Source organism: Mesocricetus auratus, unplaced genomic scaffold, assembly GCF_017639785.1.
Source record: "Mesocricetus auratus isolate SY011 unplaced genomic scaffold, BCM_Maur_2.0 Super-Scaffold_100029, whole genome shotgun sequence".
NCBI classification, from domain to species: Eukaryota; Metazoa; Chordata; class Mammalia; order Rodentia; family Cricetidae; genus Mesocricetus; species Mesocricetus auratus.
In genome coordinates this window covers 2,044,096-2,060,389 of record NW_024429210.1, presented here as the reverse complement: position 1 = coordinate 2,060,389, position 16,294 = coordinate 2,044,096, and the positions used below count along the sequence as shown (strand labels likewise).

At 36.7% G+C, this 16,294-nt stretch overlaps 1 pseudogene; it reads right to left on the bottom strand.

The window, feature by feature from the left end:
* Positions 1-11,902: 11,902 nt before the first annotated feature.
* The window catches only part of LOC101830152, a 158,244-nt pseudogene continuing 153,852 nt past the window's right edge, over positions 11,903-16,294 (bottom strand).

The following is a 16,294-nucleotide window of genomic DNA, read 5'->3' as shown; positions in this document are numbered from 1 at the left end:
CAGCTCAGCCCATTTCCTCCCAGCATATTATGGACTGGTGCCGTGCTGAAGGTATTTCAAACCCATAAGTTTTCTTCACACACAAAGTCACATTAAAAATCCCTCTGATCTATAGAGTTTAGTTGTTGGGATTAATACTGTAAAAGGTATCAATACAAAATAGTGCATTAATGTCCTCTGCAGATTCTGATTTCAGTTTTTTGTGTAAATAGCTATCAAGTAAGAGTGCTGAGTTATATCATATTCTATTTTAACTTTCTTGAGGGGTCTTCAGGTCATTTTCTACAGTGCTTGCACTACTTTAACCCCCAATGATCATACAAGTGTTCTAACTTACACTATACTCTTAGAGTTTAGTAGATGAGTAAATTATTTTAAACAAAATATAGTGGAATTCCTCTGAATTCAACTTCTGATTTCCTGCCATCTTCACTTTTGCAATGTCCTCTAACAGTGGATATTTTAATGGGTTTTCTAGAACAGTATTGCAGCTTGACATTCCCTGTCACTGAATTGCCCTCTTTTCATTCATGAAAGGGTTTTTATAAAGGTCACACTTAGAAGGCAGTTTTCTGTCAGAGTAAGTAGTCCTTTCTGTCAAACTAGTTTTTAAGGCCTATGAAGCCAAGTGAAGTGGTCTGTGCATTTCAGATGCATCTGTCCCTGCCTTCTGTTTGTTCTGGATCAATGCAATACTGTTAGATTGCCACTCACTCACCTCCACCTCTCTTTCACTTGGTCATCTCCGTTTATAATGGCTCTGGCAATCTGCCCAGGCGGCTATGCTGTTTCCTGACAATATTCCCGTGCTCATGCCATGCGACTCAGGTGAGTGGGAGTGGCAGGTGGAATGAGTCAGATGACCATGGACCTGATCTCCCAGAAAGTTAGCTAAAGACTCGAACTTTGATGAGCATATCTGATGTTACTATTCTGATCATAAAATGTTCTGTTCCAGGAATTACAGCTCTGACTTGGCTCAACTATTGATGTGTAACCCTAAAGCACTTCTGAAGAAATTAGACAGTTTAATGATGTGCTTCATAAGCTTATACACAAGAAAAGAAGAGAAACATCAAGGAAAATAAATCTAAGGAATCACTGTATGATCTAGGAGCTGACTGAGTGTGTGTGTTCAAGGCTCTAAGAACAGTCAGGTCATAAGTATTTAGAAATGTTCCCTTTTAGGTAAGGAGAAAAAATCTACTTAGGATGTTTTCTTAATAATACATGACAGAGACTGGAGATATGGTTCAGTGGTTAAGGGCACTGACTGACCTTTCAGTGGTTCCGAGTTCAATTCACAGCACCCAATTCTAGTTCACAACTGTCTGTAATGCCAGTTCCAAGAGACCTCACAACCATGGCAAAACACCAATAAACATAAAGTAAAAATAAATTAATTAAAAATTAATACCTGACAATGGGAAATATTTTTCACTAATTGTCATTGAAAGGATATTTTTATTATTCCTCCTTATTAAAAATTTTCACCTTTGTCACATTAAAAAGATCATGACAAATTTGGAAGAAGAAAATTTCACTGACTTAACCATTACTTAGAAAAGGACTTTAGCAATTTCAAAGAGAATGTTTTTTGTGCATGTGAGAGTTCAAGTTCAAAATGTGACTTCAGGTACAAGAAAAATAAAAAAGCTTACTTTTGCAAAGTTTACCACCTCATCAAGAATGAAATAATGTTCATGTGGCCACAAAGAAAATCAAATTTCTATCACTTTCAATTTTCTTAACAGAAACTTGCAAATGTAAGCTTTTTTCTATACCTTTCTGGACTTGCAGAATGTGCAGATACTTACAGCTATTATGTGAAGTGTTTTCCTGATCTTGGCTGAACAATTTAAAAATTGCTCATTTTAATGAAATCATTTCTCTTTACTACAGGTATTTTAATGCCCTACTCCTCTTTCTTAATGAAACAGGTTCTTAATAACAGGCAAAAGCTGTGCTTACAGTCTCATCATCCTTCTTCTGTCAGGAATTCATTTAATTAGAAATGGGTTTATTTTTATACATACATAAATTATCCCAAAATGGATATGTAAAATGGACTAATTATTGTAACTGATAAACTTGACTTAGAGAGCATCCATTCCCTTGTCCTTTTGATTCATGAACACTTCCCAGGTGTCTCCTCCTAGACAGAGGCTAAAGTAAAGATTCAGTTTGTCTCATTATCACAACAGAAAAACATCTAAAATCCTCACATTGGAAATGGCCATTGGATTTTCCATACCACCTAAATTTAAAAAAAACATTAAGATTAAAACAAATAAATAGGTAGATAAATAGATAAAGCTTATTTTCCTGCCAGTTTGTGACAGAAATGAATTATATTTGCTACAATAAGTAAAATGGCAACCATCTGGGTGCTCATGCCTGGCTAGACAAAATTAGGTGGTCCTCAGAACATACTCCCTTACTAGAAAGAAAATCTTTCCCTGCTTTTCCTAACGACTTTAAAGTATGCAAGTTGATGTGCCATGTCCCGTGACAATAATATGCTCTCCAACACTTGCCAAAATCATGTTCCCACAAACTATGGTGATATCTTTCTTGCACAAATAGTCTGTCTGGGGGTCAGAGAATGGAGCTTTCCACTAGCCACCAATAGAGGTCTGGAAGTCTGTACAGACAGGAAGGAAGTAATGTCACTGGGCAGTAACAGGATACAAGCAGAGACAAATAGGAAATAGTTCTCTTCTCTGTGGAGACCCTTAGGAGGTAAGGTGTGCTGTGACTTGCTCCTTTTGTCTGATCTCTCAGCATTTCACTCTATATCTGTCTCTGGTCCATTATTATCTAGACCAATTAAGCTCTCCTTTCACAACAAACTGTGGCTTCTCACAGATAAATAAAAACAATTAACCCCAAACTGAAACAAAATACATTATCCAAAAGTAAGGGAGAAAACTAGTCTAATAATACATGATTTTCTACTGGTAAATACATATTGTGAGAATCCTGCACTCCCTTATGACATCTCTGAAACTTCTGACTCAAAGTAAATTTTCTTTTTTTCCCTTTGGTTTTTTGAAACAGGGTTTCTCTGTAGCTTTGTAACCTGTCCTGGAAGTCACTCTGCAGACCAGACTAGTCTAGAACTCACAGTAATCTGCCTGCTTCTGCCTTCGAGTTTTGGGATTAAAGGCATGCATCACCACTGCCCAGTAAGTATATTTTCTGTGGCTCTTATTTCTACTGAATCCGGCAGCTTAAACTTGCTTGAAAGCAAGAGACTCTGAAGAGCTACCAGACGGTATTTTGATCACAATTAAGACCAAACTCACCTACACTGTAAGTTAAGCATTAAAACCTAGAGTTTCATGACAGCAAAGCCAGTCTACATACAAAAGAAAAGAAGCCAATAGTTCCCCATGTATTCCAATTGGAACACATACATTATCATAAGGTTAGGGTCCCCCGAATTGAGGAGGGGTCCCCAAGCTGGATTCGTCGCCCCAAGAATCAAGAGTCCACGCGCCAATTGATGCAACACACGCAACGGGCTTTAATTAGGCATCTGCAGATGGGCCTCTCGGTCAGCTTTTAGACCGATTGGCCCCGAGGTTCAGTTACAATCAGCTTTTAAAGACAAAACCACAAGCCTTTGGGAGGGGTCCCTATCTTGTGACCGGGGGTACGTGACTACTGACCAGGGAAGTAGGTGTCTTCCTGTTGTAAATTCCTCATACCTTGGTATGAGTTAATCATCTCTCCCTAGGTAAATGGTGGTTATCATCTCCTTGTTTCCCACAAATCTTGTTTGCCCATCTCTGATGCCCTGGTCAGTTCTTCACAGGTGGACAGCAGCCCGGAATTGGCCTTTTGTGGGTTTACAGCCCATCTGCAATTAAGGTTGCTAAACCATACATTCCATTCTGTGGTTTGGCCAGTTCTTGGGATGGGGTCCTTTGCTCACTTCCCGAGTTCTCTAGTGGGGTGCCCTCCCTGTTTAAGCTTATATTTTATTTCTATAAATTCGGGGTCTTTCAATATCAAACAGTAAAAAAAATCCACTGTAAAATCAAAGGAACCCGTTTATATGTAGTTATTTACAATAAACACAGCTTTTAGAGTAAAAGTCTGATTTCAAGTCCTGACAGGATACTGCTTAATACTGTAGTCAGTGGAGTAGGCTGGACCTGAAAGTATAAAGTCTCTATTTAAAATCATTCCATGAGCAATGAAGACACCCAAGAAAGGCATCAGATTTGAGGCAGTAAATCATTTGCTAGAGACTTACTCTGGGATCACAGCTGAAGTTTCTCATCAGTGACTCTATTTATGTACAACATGTGCCATTCCATGAATACCTTGAGTAGCATTCACTATTCACTATGTGGTCCTTTCAGAAGCAATTCCAGCTATGCCAAATCCAATCTTGTCATGGTGAGAACCACACATGTGCTGGAAGCACTCTAAGAGTGGAGAAGCAGCACCCCAGAGTACATGCAGACATGTTGAGGGGTGCTTTTTTCTTGCTTCAGGACCATTCTGTATCAAAATAGCTACTTCTGATGAGCCCACCTTTCCAAGAAAAAGAAGTGACAACCAATCTCCACGGGGCACAAGCATGTGCACTTGCTGACTCTCTTTCTCTCTTTAAGGCATGGAGTTCAAGAATCATTATCTTTATGTCTTCTAAGAATTTGCTGTAGATGTTAGCGTTTATAAAGAGGCATGTATATACATTGAGGTCAAAAATACATTTTACATTCATATGAATAATGACAACATAGATGCTGATGGAGACACCTGGAATATTATTTTTCCTTGGAAATGTTAGCACACATCATTGCCACTGTACTAATTTCCTTTTTTAATCATAGAAATGTGAACAAGTTCACCCAATGAAAGATAACAATGTAGGTAATATTATTATATTCTAAATTCATAAAAATATATTCCATCCTAGAACCTTCATCCAGTGACTGATGGAAGCAGAGACAGATACCCACAGCTAAACACTGAACTGAACTCCTGGAACCTAGTGACAGAGATGGAGGAGTGATGAGCACAGGTGTCAAGACCATGATGGTGAAACCCTCAAAGACAACTGACCAGATAAGGGGGAGCTCTTGAATCCCAGACTGATGCCTGAGAGGCCAACAGGGGACTGTCAGTGAGGAGGCCACAGAAATCACTGGGGCCTTGGGTAGTAGATCAGTGTTTACCATGGTTTATGAATGATCTTTGGGAGCCCATTCCAAATAGAGGTATGCTCTCTCAGCCTGGATGAAATGACAGACTTAGAGATCCCCCAAAGGGGGACCTCACCCTCCTTGGGGAATAATGTGGGTGGGGGGCAGGTGAGTTGGCGGAGGGATAAAGGAGGAGGGGTGGGAAAGGGAGCTGGGATTGACATGTAAAACATTCATGTTTCTAATTTAAATAAAAACATTACAAAAATATTTGAATCTTTTAATCAAAGTTAAGGAAATCACTAAATCTTTTTGATCTACTTCAGTTGTTTCTGTAAATTCACACTTGTAATTTTGTCAAATACATAGTTACAAGGAAGGACTTAACATGGATTTCATCTTCTTCATTCACTCAAAAGCAATTTGTGGGGAATTTCATTTTATTTCAGGTTATTTATAGGTGTTAAATACTAAAAATACAACTATGAAAGAAAGACATGGCTCCTGTCCTGCTCAGAACACAGCCTGTGTGACATTTATTTAAACTGAAATGACTCTAGAGTATTCAAAGTCTATAGAAGAGAAACACAAGACACTAAAGTATAGGAGAGCCCTATAACAGTTTTCAAAGGGGAAGAATCTGTGGCTTTGACATCATTGTTCCTCCACATGGCATTAAATTGCATTAGCCTTTGTATGGGGCTGAGTGTTAAAGCTAGGCTTACAAATGCTTAAATGCATGCTTTATAGAAATTTGTTATCACGGGCAGCAAAAAGAGCCACAAGTTGGTAATACTGAATGATTTTACAAGTTTCCAGAATTGAACATTTTGTAAACAGAGTAAAATATTATCTCTACAAAGTATGTTGTTCTGAGTGGTCTACATTTGGTCTATTCATTAACTTTAATGTACTAAGTGAAATACAAGTTTAATGCACATTTAACTGTAAAAGACTACTAATGACATTTATAAGTAAGTTCATAAAAGAACTGTAAATTGCAATGCACAGTGACTATTTACTGTGCATCAACTATGATGATTAAAAAAAGAAATGAATTGAAAAAGAAGAAATTAACTGAAAAAAAAGATAAGCATAGCCTTTTGAGAGAATAGACACTAGAAGCTTGAAGCTCGCCACATTCCTATGATAATAAAATTACAATGAAACTCTTCACTTAATAAGAGAAATGGGTGTCCTTTCAAGGGGAAACTTGTACCAGTGTCACATGTTGGTTTATGTAATTGGCTATAATTGGGTAGATAAATATAGATGCTCATATACTCTTTGGAGGTTCTAAAGTCAGAGGGATTGAGTAGTACATTGAAAACACTCCTGAAAGTATCTCTGCTTCCATGATGCTTGTATTTGCCAGGCTGCTGGGACTGAGATGACAGCAGACTATTTTTGTACATGAATTCACATGTGTATGTGGGCATCTAGAAATTCTGTTATCTTAGGCTTTATGTTTATAAATGGTATTGAGACTTTACTTGGAACATTACTTAAAATATTCTGGAAGATTCTTTTCTAAGTTACCTCATAATCATCTTAAATGAAGCAAATCATTTTCCCTCACTGGGTAAATTTTATTTTTAAAATAGCAAGAGTTGTTCAAATCTAAATCTGCTCAATTACACTTATAACCATGAGATTTTGAAATTAGCCTTAAAAAGCCGTGATTTAAAAGACACTCATTTTATTATAATGCTTACTAACCAAGGTCAAGGTCATTCTTAACTTTGATAAATGGTGATAATATCAGAATAAATATAGTATCCAAAGGCTGTGAGTAATTTTATTATTTTAAATAGTGGTTAATATGAGTTAGTAAATACAGCAGGGGTTGGTTTATAACTTCTGCTTTGCAGTATGCAAAAATCATGGGACAAATATAGTAATTAGTTTACTTGATAATATTTTCCTCTAGATTCAGGTTTTAGCTATATAATTACAACTAAACTGCATGACTCTAGCTTGTTTCTTTTTAGTGTATATATGTATGTATGTATGTGTGTGTGTATGTACATATGAGTGTATGCATTCATATGTCTGTGCATGTGGGCATGCTGTTCATATTTGCGTAGGTATGCATGCATGTGAGTGTTCAGGTGAGTCTGTGCATTTGGATGAGCTGTTGACATATGCACAGGTTTGGGTACACATGTGTGCACATGGGTAGAGAGACTGGAGGACAACTTTCTCCACTGTCAGCCTCAAGACCACAACCTCCCTTGGGACAAGGTCTTTCATTGGCCTTTGACTTACTAATTAGGCTAGACTATATGGCCAGTGAACTTCAGGATTTCTACTATCTCCATCCCCTAGGGATTACAATCACACACCACTATGCTGGCATGCTGAATACTTTTTTCACGAACTTTGGGAATCAAGCTCAAATTTTGTCCTTGAAAGTCAAGGATTTTATTGATTAAACCAGCCCTCTCCTCTTCATTCTTCTGCTACCAAAGGCCCTACTTCAGAGCTGTTATTCAATAAATGTGAGTAAATAAGAGAATTCTGATAAAATTAAATAGTTTGGCAAAATTCACATAGTACCATTGCATATTACACCTGAGTGTAACTGAAATTTTATATGAACCTGATACAAATATATCCAATTTCAATAGGATATTCTGTTTTTTCTCACCAAAAAGATAACTTAAAAGTAATGGTTATAACATATCCTTTAAGTAAATAAACAATGGCATCAAACTGAAAATAGGTATTCTAGTCTGAGAACTCAGTCTTCATGTGATTGTAAACACATTTCCACTCACCAGATATATCCATTGTATATGAAAGAATTTTGTATTGAGTTCTTATTTTTCATAAGATATAGTATGCTCATAAAACTACTTATTCATTTCAGATTTCCTGATATTACAGATTTATGATGGACATACTTATCATCACATAGCTATGTACTTATGCCATGTACAAAATGTATGTAGCTTATAATTTACAAATGGACCCTGATATATATATGTATATGTATATATATATATATATATATATATATATGTGTGTGTGTGTGTGTGTGTGTGTGTGTTTTATACCATTCATACATAACACAAAGCAGGAAATTATGTAAAAATAGTTAAAATCACTTGATCAGCTAGAACTCAAGTATAAATGGGAAGAATATAACCTAAAAGAAACAGAATTAATTTTCAAAAAATATGTTATCCAAAAAAACCAAATTTTTCTGCTAAAAAGAAACATTGCACCTTGAGGAAAACAAATAAAAACAGTTTAACTACCCAAAACTTTAAGGCTCAAAAATGTATAGTGAGGTGAAAAGAATTCTAAACAAAGGCATTCAAAAAGACTTTCTTTAATTCCAATAGCAGAGTTAAAGAACACAGAGGATTTACAAATGAGATTACAGGAAGTTAAGACTGTCCTTTGGAGCAGTGAAAGAAACATCAGCATTGTAGAAAAGGCATACAGAATGGAAGGGAAATTCTACCTACCTGCTATACTTCCAACAGATGGTTAAAATCTGGAATATGTAAAGAACTGTGAAACTGTTAATCTTTCAGTCAATAAATAAACTAAACAGACAGTTCTTAAAAGAATAAATATTAATGGCCAATATTTTTTGTGTGTTCAAAATCTCTAATCATAAAGGAAATACAAATTGAAACTACTTCCCATTACATCTGACATAACTAGAATGCCTATCATCAAGAGAGCAGATAACAAATGCAGGTAAGGATATAGGAATAAAGGAACCATTGCTCACTATTGGAGGGATTGTGAACTTGTGTGGCCATTAGGCACATCAGTATTGAAGTTTTACCATGGGAATGTTTACACATCCAATTATTGCCACACCAGCTAAAGTAGTTAAGAAATGGAGCCAACCTAGAGTCACCCAAGAACAGATGAATGAATAAAGAATACATTGCTTGTGTACACAGTAAAATTTTATTTAGCCATAAGGCAAATGAAATCATGATATTGTTATGGAAAGAAATGGAAGTGAAATTACAAAATAATGTAATTTCCTAGCCTGGACTGGGAAAGGTAAACATTGTGTGTTTTCTCTCAGGCACAGATTTTAGATTTTGATTTTTGTATATTTGTAAAGTGGCAATTGTAGGTTTAAAAGTAGAAAGAAGACCATGAAATGGTGAACAATCCTAAAGGGAGGAGTGGTATGAAAGCGTAATGGAGATTGTTGCAGGGTCAGGGTGAGAGGCAAGGGAACGGGGAGAGGTCAGGAACATCATAGTATGTAGAAAATGTCTTAGCACCACTCATTGCTTTTTATTTTAATTTTTTAGAAAATTAATAAAAAAACTCTCATCAAAGATTTGTGTCTAATTCAACGTTTTATCAGTACATGACCAAAACTGACTTCATTTCACACCAGAGTGGCTTTCATACTTCCTCCATACTAAGATTTAATAAATGCTTTTATTCTAATTATCAGAGTTGACTCCTTCAATTTGACAATCAAAGACACAAAAAGCATCCAATTTATAAGCTCTATTGAACCTTATAAATAAGAGGTAATGTGTCCAGCTAGCCAAAATTCCAACATGGACTGGAGAGGAATTGGATAGAAGAAATCAGGTACGGATCTGACCAAAACACATTATATGCATGAATGAAATTATAAAAAAATTATTAGAAGGAACTGAAGACAAGCCAACACTAAAGTTATATGTTATTGAATTTTATGTTTTAAAGAGAGATATTACCAGTAACACTAAGAGTTTCTGTTCATTCAAAGCAAAATGTCTGACTCACAGAAATAAATGTGAACATTAGAGGAAATTTGGCAGTATTTATAAATCATGACTACAGTCAAAGTCTAAGAGGATTTAAAAAAAAAAACAAAATCTGTAATTCTCCAAATCCTGAAGCAACAGAATGTGATGAAGGCTATATTCAGTATACTATCTACTCCTTCAAAGAAGTGCTTGCTGTACAGGGGCAATAAATGAGGCTTTGAGTTCAGTCCCACCAAGATAAGTAAGAGGTTTACCACCCAAGGAGATCTTTCTAGAAAGACTACAAATCCCACTGGGAGAAATAAGATCAACAGAAATCATGAGAAAGAAATGGCTCTAATCTTTCCTCAGAGGCTTTGGTGAGAAGGAGCTCAGGCTTCAAAGCACTCAACCTGAAAAAAATTGGATGACAACCCAATTTCAAATCACTTAAACTGCTGTCTATCTATAGAACTCCAAAGCCGAATCAGATAGAACTATCTGATGTGTGTGTCATCTCCAATTTTCTGTGGTAGGCATTGAGTGTTTGAAAAATAATACCAGACAGACTGGGCACCAAACTATAATTTAGAAAGAGTCCTAAATAGGATAGAAGCAATCCTAAGGAGGGTGAGAAAATGTTCACAGTTACAGATTGAAGGCCTGCCAAACCATGCAAGAGATCTTGTTATTGTGTTCCAAGCATTATTAGAAGTTACAATGGCATTGAGATTTAGCAATAATAGGACGTCTGCCTTCTGGTAACCTATCCCAGCATGAGTCTCTCTTTATTTTCTGTATTCTCTATAATCTTAAGCAGGTTTTCAGCATTATAAATTCCTGATAAGAATCCAAGGGAGTCACTTTCACTAGCAATATTGTCTTCTCTGCAAAGCAATCATTTCTGCAATTCCTTTGCCTTAAAAATGTGGCTAATTATCTGAAGCTTAAAGAAATATCCAGACTTCTTTTTTTTTTAATTTTATTTTCCAGTTTAAATTTAGATAAGAATCAAGGTTGCTTCACAAGTCAGTTCCAGGTCCCTCTCCCATTCCCTCCCTTCCTCCCGTGCCCTCCCCCCCGTTATCCCCTCATTTCTCCAGGGAGGGTGAGGCCCTCCATGGGGGTGTCCATAGTGTGTCATTTCATATAGGGCAGGGCCTAGACCCTTTCCCAAGAGTTCAGGGTGAGAGTGCACCTCACATTGTTCTATTGGAGTTCAAAGTCCGTGTGTATACTTGGGATGGGTACTGATCTGCTGCCCAAGGCTCAATAGAATCCCTAGGCCTCTTCACTGACACCCAGATTCAGGGGTCAGACTTCTTTTTTTTAATTTTTTAAATTTATTTTTCAGTTTAAATTTAGATAAGAAACAAGGTTGTTTCACAAGTCAGTTCCAGGCCCCTCTCCCTCCCCCTCCCCTTCTACTGTGTTCCAATTGTGGAAAATTTCCCCCATCTCATCAGGTATTACAAAAATGTTCTAGTAATATTCATACCTATTTGCTTAAGTGCTTTACTGTTTTTGTTGACATCTGCCTTTTTTTTATTGTGGCTTAAAGTCAATTCCCAAGATGATTTTTCCATTTACATATATGACATGGAATCACAATGTCATGATTTAACCTCAGCTTCCTATAGATGATCTTTTACAACTGTATAAATTTCAACAATAATTCATATTTTAATGTATTATTTTCCTTGATACAAGTATGACTAGAGAGACATGTTAGCAAAATAAATAGACTGCAATATAGTTCTAAAAATATCTGAAATTTATTTCTATTTTATGACAAAAATTCATGTTGGTCTGACTTAATAAATTTTTTGGGTACAGTGAACTTTATTGATAGTATTCAAGAGAGTAGGGCTCCCTAAGCCCTCCTCGTATTCTGGGCATCTGGGATGGACACTTGAGGGAGATACTCAGAGTCTGGGCTAAGTTAGGACAGGCACTGCTGAGCAGCAGATGACTTTTCTCTAGTTGTGGGTGGGGGATTAGTCCAGGACAGGCTTCTTAAACCTTGTAGGCAATGTAGGTGATGAGGTTCATCACCCTGTTACTGTAGCTATATTCAATGTCATACCAGGAAATGAATTTTACAGAATTGTCATTGAGAGCAATGCCAGCCCCAGCAACAAAGGCAGAAGAGTAGGAGTCACAGGAGACAACCTGGTTTTCAGTGTAGCCCAGGATGCCCTTCAGTGGTCCTTGGATGCCTACTTCTTGATGTCATCAATTTGGCGGCTTTCTCCAGGCAGCATAGCAGATGCATGATGGATACATTTGGGGTAGGAACACAGAACGAATGCTTGCAAGCTTCCCATTCAGCTCTAAGATTATCTTGTCCACAGCTTTGTCAACACCAGTGGCTACAGGGATGATGTTCTGGGCAGATCCACGGCCATCATGCCGCTGCTTCTGGGAGGCAGTGTTCGGGTGGGCTGCAGTCATGAGTCTTTTCACAATGCCAAAGTTGTCATGGATGTCCTTGGCTAACAGCTAGTGATGTGTCAAGCGTTGCTGACAATCTAGACTGGATTGTCAAGATTTTCATGGTTCATAGCTATCACAAACAGGACGGTGGACATGATGACCCTTTTGGCCCTACCCTTCAAGTGGGTCCTTACCTTTTCCATGACGGTGAAGATACCAATAGACTCTGTGATCAGCAACACTCCATTTGATGCTAGTGTGATCTTGTTTCTGGAAGATGCTGATGGTTTTTCCATTTATGACAAGCTTTCCATTCTCATCCTTGACTGTGACATTGAACTTACTATGGGTAGAGTCACACTAGAGTCACATTGGAGCATGTAGACCATGTAGTTAAGGTCAATGAAGGGGTCATTGGTGGTAATAACCTCCACTTTGCCAGAACTGGCACCAACTCTTGTAACTAGGCACCCAGCACAGCCAAATATGTTCACTTGACTTTATAATATATATTTATGTTTTATTAAAGCTTGACTGAGGATTCAGAAAAACAAAGTCAGCCACAAGCCTTAGAAGTCAGGCACACACATTTAATCCCAGTAGCTAGAAGCTTGAAGGTGGTGATACACAACTTTAATCATAGGACTCAGAGAGATCTCTGTGTATCCAAGGCCATTCAGGTCTTCACAGGAGTGAATTAGTCAAAAAGAGAATTACAGCTCACACCTTTAATCCCAACATTACAGAAGTATATAAGATGGAAGCAAGGTGTCAGAGAGGCATTTCTTCTCCAGTCATACTGAGGAAACGTTATAGTCTGAGACTTGGTGAGAACTTGTAGAGACAGAATCAGCCCATTCAGCCTGAGAATGGTAAGAAGACGTAAGAAGCTAGTGATAGACAGGATCAGCCATTTAGCCTGAGAATGGTGGAAGAGGTAAGAAGCTAGTGGCCAAGTGGTATGGTTTTCTGATATTCAGTTTGAAGCTTGAATCCCAATATCAGTCTCTGGGTCTTTTATTATTTCATGTTACACTGACCTTCACCATCATGTCTCAGGGATTAGGCTGACACTACACAAAGAGATGCAGCTGTCTCTGCAACTTGGAAGAACAGAGATCTGACACAATACTTTTTCTACGTATCTGTCAGCTGATCAATATCATTGTCAAATACAAAATTTAAACTCTCAATACTATGTGTATGTGTAGTCATTGACTTCTCTACATTTAACACTTTTATTTATATGTTTATTTTGTATGTCTATGTGTATACTTTGTCTGTACTGCATGTACCCATATGTGTGCACTGTCTCACATGCTGGGCATAAATATGGAAGTCAAATGGCAGATAAGTAAATTTATTCTCTTCTACCATGTGAATTTCAGGGATTGAACTCAGGTCATCAGATTTGGTGGCAAGGGCCTCTATCTACTGTGCAATCTTGCAACACCTTTAGACCACTTTTATAACTTATTGGAATCTTATTCAGAAAGAATCCACAATGTTCATTAAATTGCTGTACAATATACTTATTAGTTTTTTGCCTTGATTGATATAGAGTCTCATTTGCTATGTAGTCCTGAGAGACTTCAAAATCATAGAGATCTATCTGCCTTCCATACCTTGTCATTAATAATTTGTCCATCAGAAACAACCAATTTTACCAAATACAATTTAAAAGGAATATTGAAACAAAATAATCATATTCTAAATAACTTCAGAAAAACAAAATTCTAAATTAAAGTATTTCTGTCCCCAGCCTCTAAGTGTGTTTTAACTGTTTTTAAACACACATTTAAAAATATGAATGGAATTTTAAAAGTGAATGCTCTATCAAAAGAGTAGTCCAAAATTAGACTATCTGAAAAGGTGGAGTCAGAGTTTTCATACTAAATTACTACATTTTGTGGGGTTTTTTGTTTTGTTTTGTTTTTGTTTTTTTTATTTTTGTTTGTTTATTTGTTTTTTGAGACAGGGTTTCTCTGTGTAGCTTTGGAGCCTATCCTGGCACTTGCTCTGTAGACCAGGCTGGCCTTGAACTCACAGAGATCTGCCTGCCTCTGCCTCCAGAGTGCTGAAATTAAAGGCGTGCATCACCACTGTTTGGTCTGTAAGTTACTGTTTTAATAAAGACACCTATGGACACGATCTTTTCCAAAGTTAAAATCTCAGATGGATATGCAAGTGAAGAAATAGAGAAGAGGTGTATCGGTAAGAGGCCCCACAATCAATCAGCTGTATGATAGAAGAAGATTCTCCCCCCTCAGAAGGGTCTCTCATGTGTATAGGCAATGGGATAATAAGTGGAACTAGTCCTTCTTCTATATTCTTTGGTATAAATGAGAGAATTAGACTTTCAAAGGTGGAGGGCAGTTTCAAGTGGAACATGGAACAATAACAACCACAACCATGACCTGGATTCATCACTAGGTAGATAAATTTCAGGCAACTAGATTTAGACAGTTATTCCTTCAGTTAATGTGTACAGTTACCAACTGCCTCAATTAGAATATCAGTCCTTGTTGGCTCATTGTAATACTGATTCCCACATCCCAACCTCAGTTACAGGGCATAGTCCTCCCATTCTAGGACCCAAAACCACTTCATATTCATTTAGTGCTTAGACTAGAAAGCTACACTTTATATTCAAATGTTTTCAGTAAGATTTATTAGCTTTGCTTAGACTCTAAAAGATTTTCCTTAGATTCATAAAATATGATTTACAGAAATATTAATGTTAACAATGAGAACTTTCATAGGTTCCCTTTTCATATGTTTTCCACTGATTTTAGAAAACACATGTGAATGACGTTCTTAAAATAAAATAACTTTTCTACATCAAATATCTGAAAAGAATGTAGCTAGAGTGTTGATCAATACCAAAATACAGCTGACAGCACATTGGAATTGGGTATCCTGAACTGTAGCAAATCATGGATGTTATCAATTTTCTCCTTAAAAGCATTTGAGACAAGTTTGCCAGCTGCTATGGCCAGACTATAACTTTCCCTCTTCTCTTTTCAGCCATTTAAAAATCTCATCGGATTTCATTTTATTAGCAGGTTAACAAATCTATTACAGTCCAGTGGAGTACTATCGACTAACTTTGAAATATTATCCACTTACCTCATGTCACTTTGTAGCACTCTTCCAGATATCAGAGGCAAAACTGATACCAAATCTGAGGTGTCTTTTATGTAATATTATTTTCACATACCTTAGTACAATGATGTTCCATAAATGTGTCTGTTCTGTTTATGACATTTAGAGTATAGTAGATGCTAATTGCTTTGAAGTATATTAAAGTGGGAAAAGTGGCTTTCTTTATGTTTAAAAGCTAAAGTTGAAAGAATATGAACACTGTAGAACATTCATGAAATAACTATTGGACTCAGTAGTAAACTTAAATGGGTCTCATTAATAAAATTTAGTTTAAAAGGATAAAAATATCAAAAACCTAGAGAATATGCTATAAGAAATCTTATTAGGAATCATCCAAGGATGGACCAGTGCTTAAGTGGTAAATTTCTTAGTAAAAGTGAGGCATTAGGTTAATTCTTGGCATCAAACCAGAAACTAATAATCATCTGAGTCAACATCTTTGGCGATAAATAAGATATTATTAACTTGTCTTGTTAACTACTGTATTTGTCCTGTAGAGTTGGTAACCAGACAGACATAAGGAAAACAAACCCTGAGCAAAGTTAAGGCAGAAGTATTGAACATTCACTTATTCATTCTTCTTCCGAGAGAGTTTTTAAGACATTAGGAATGTAACAACTACAGAATACAAGGAAAGGTCATCTCAATGAGTAGTTTGAAAAATAAATATAGATAAAAGTTGTGTAACCAAACTAAAGAGCATCTCTATTTCAAGAAAAGTTCTGAAAGCAGTCTTTTTCAGGTTGGAATCAAAGGTCTTTTCCTGTGATTTTATGTATCTCATCCTTAATCAGTACAGATTTCACA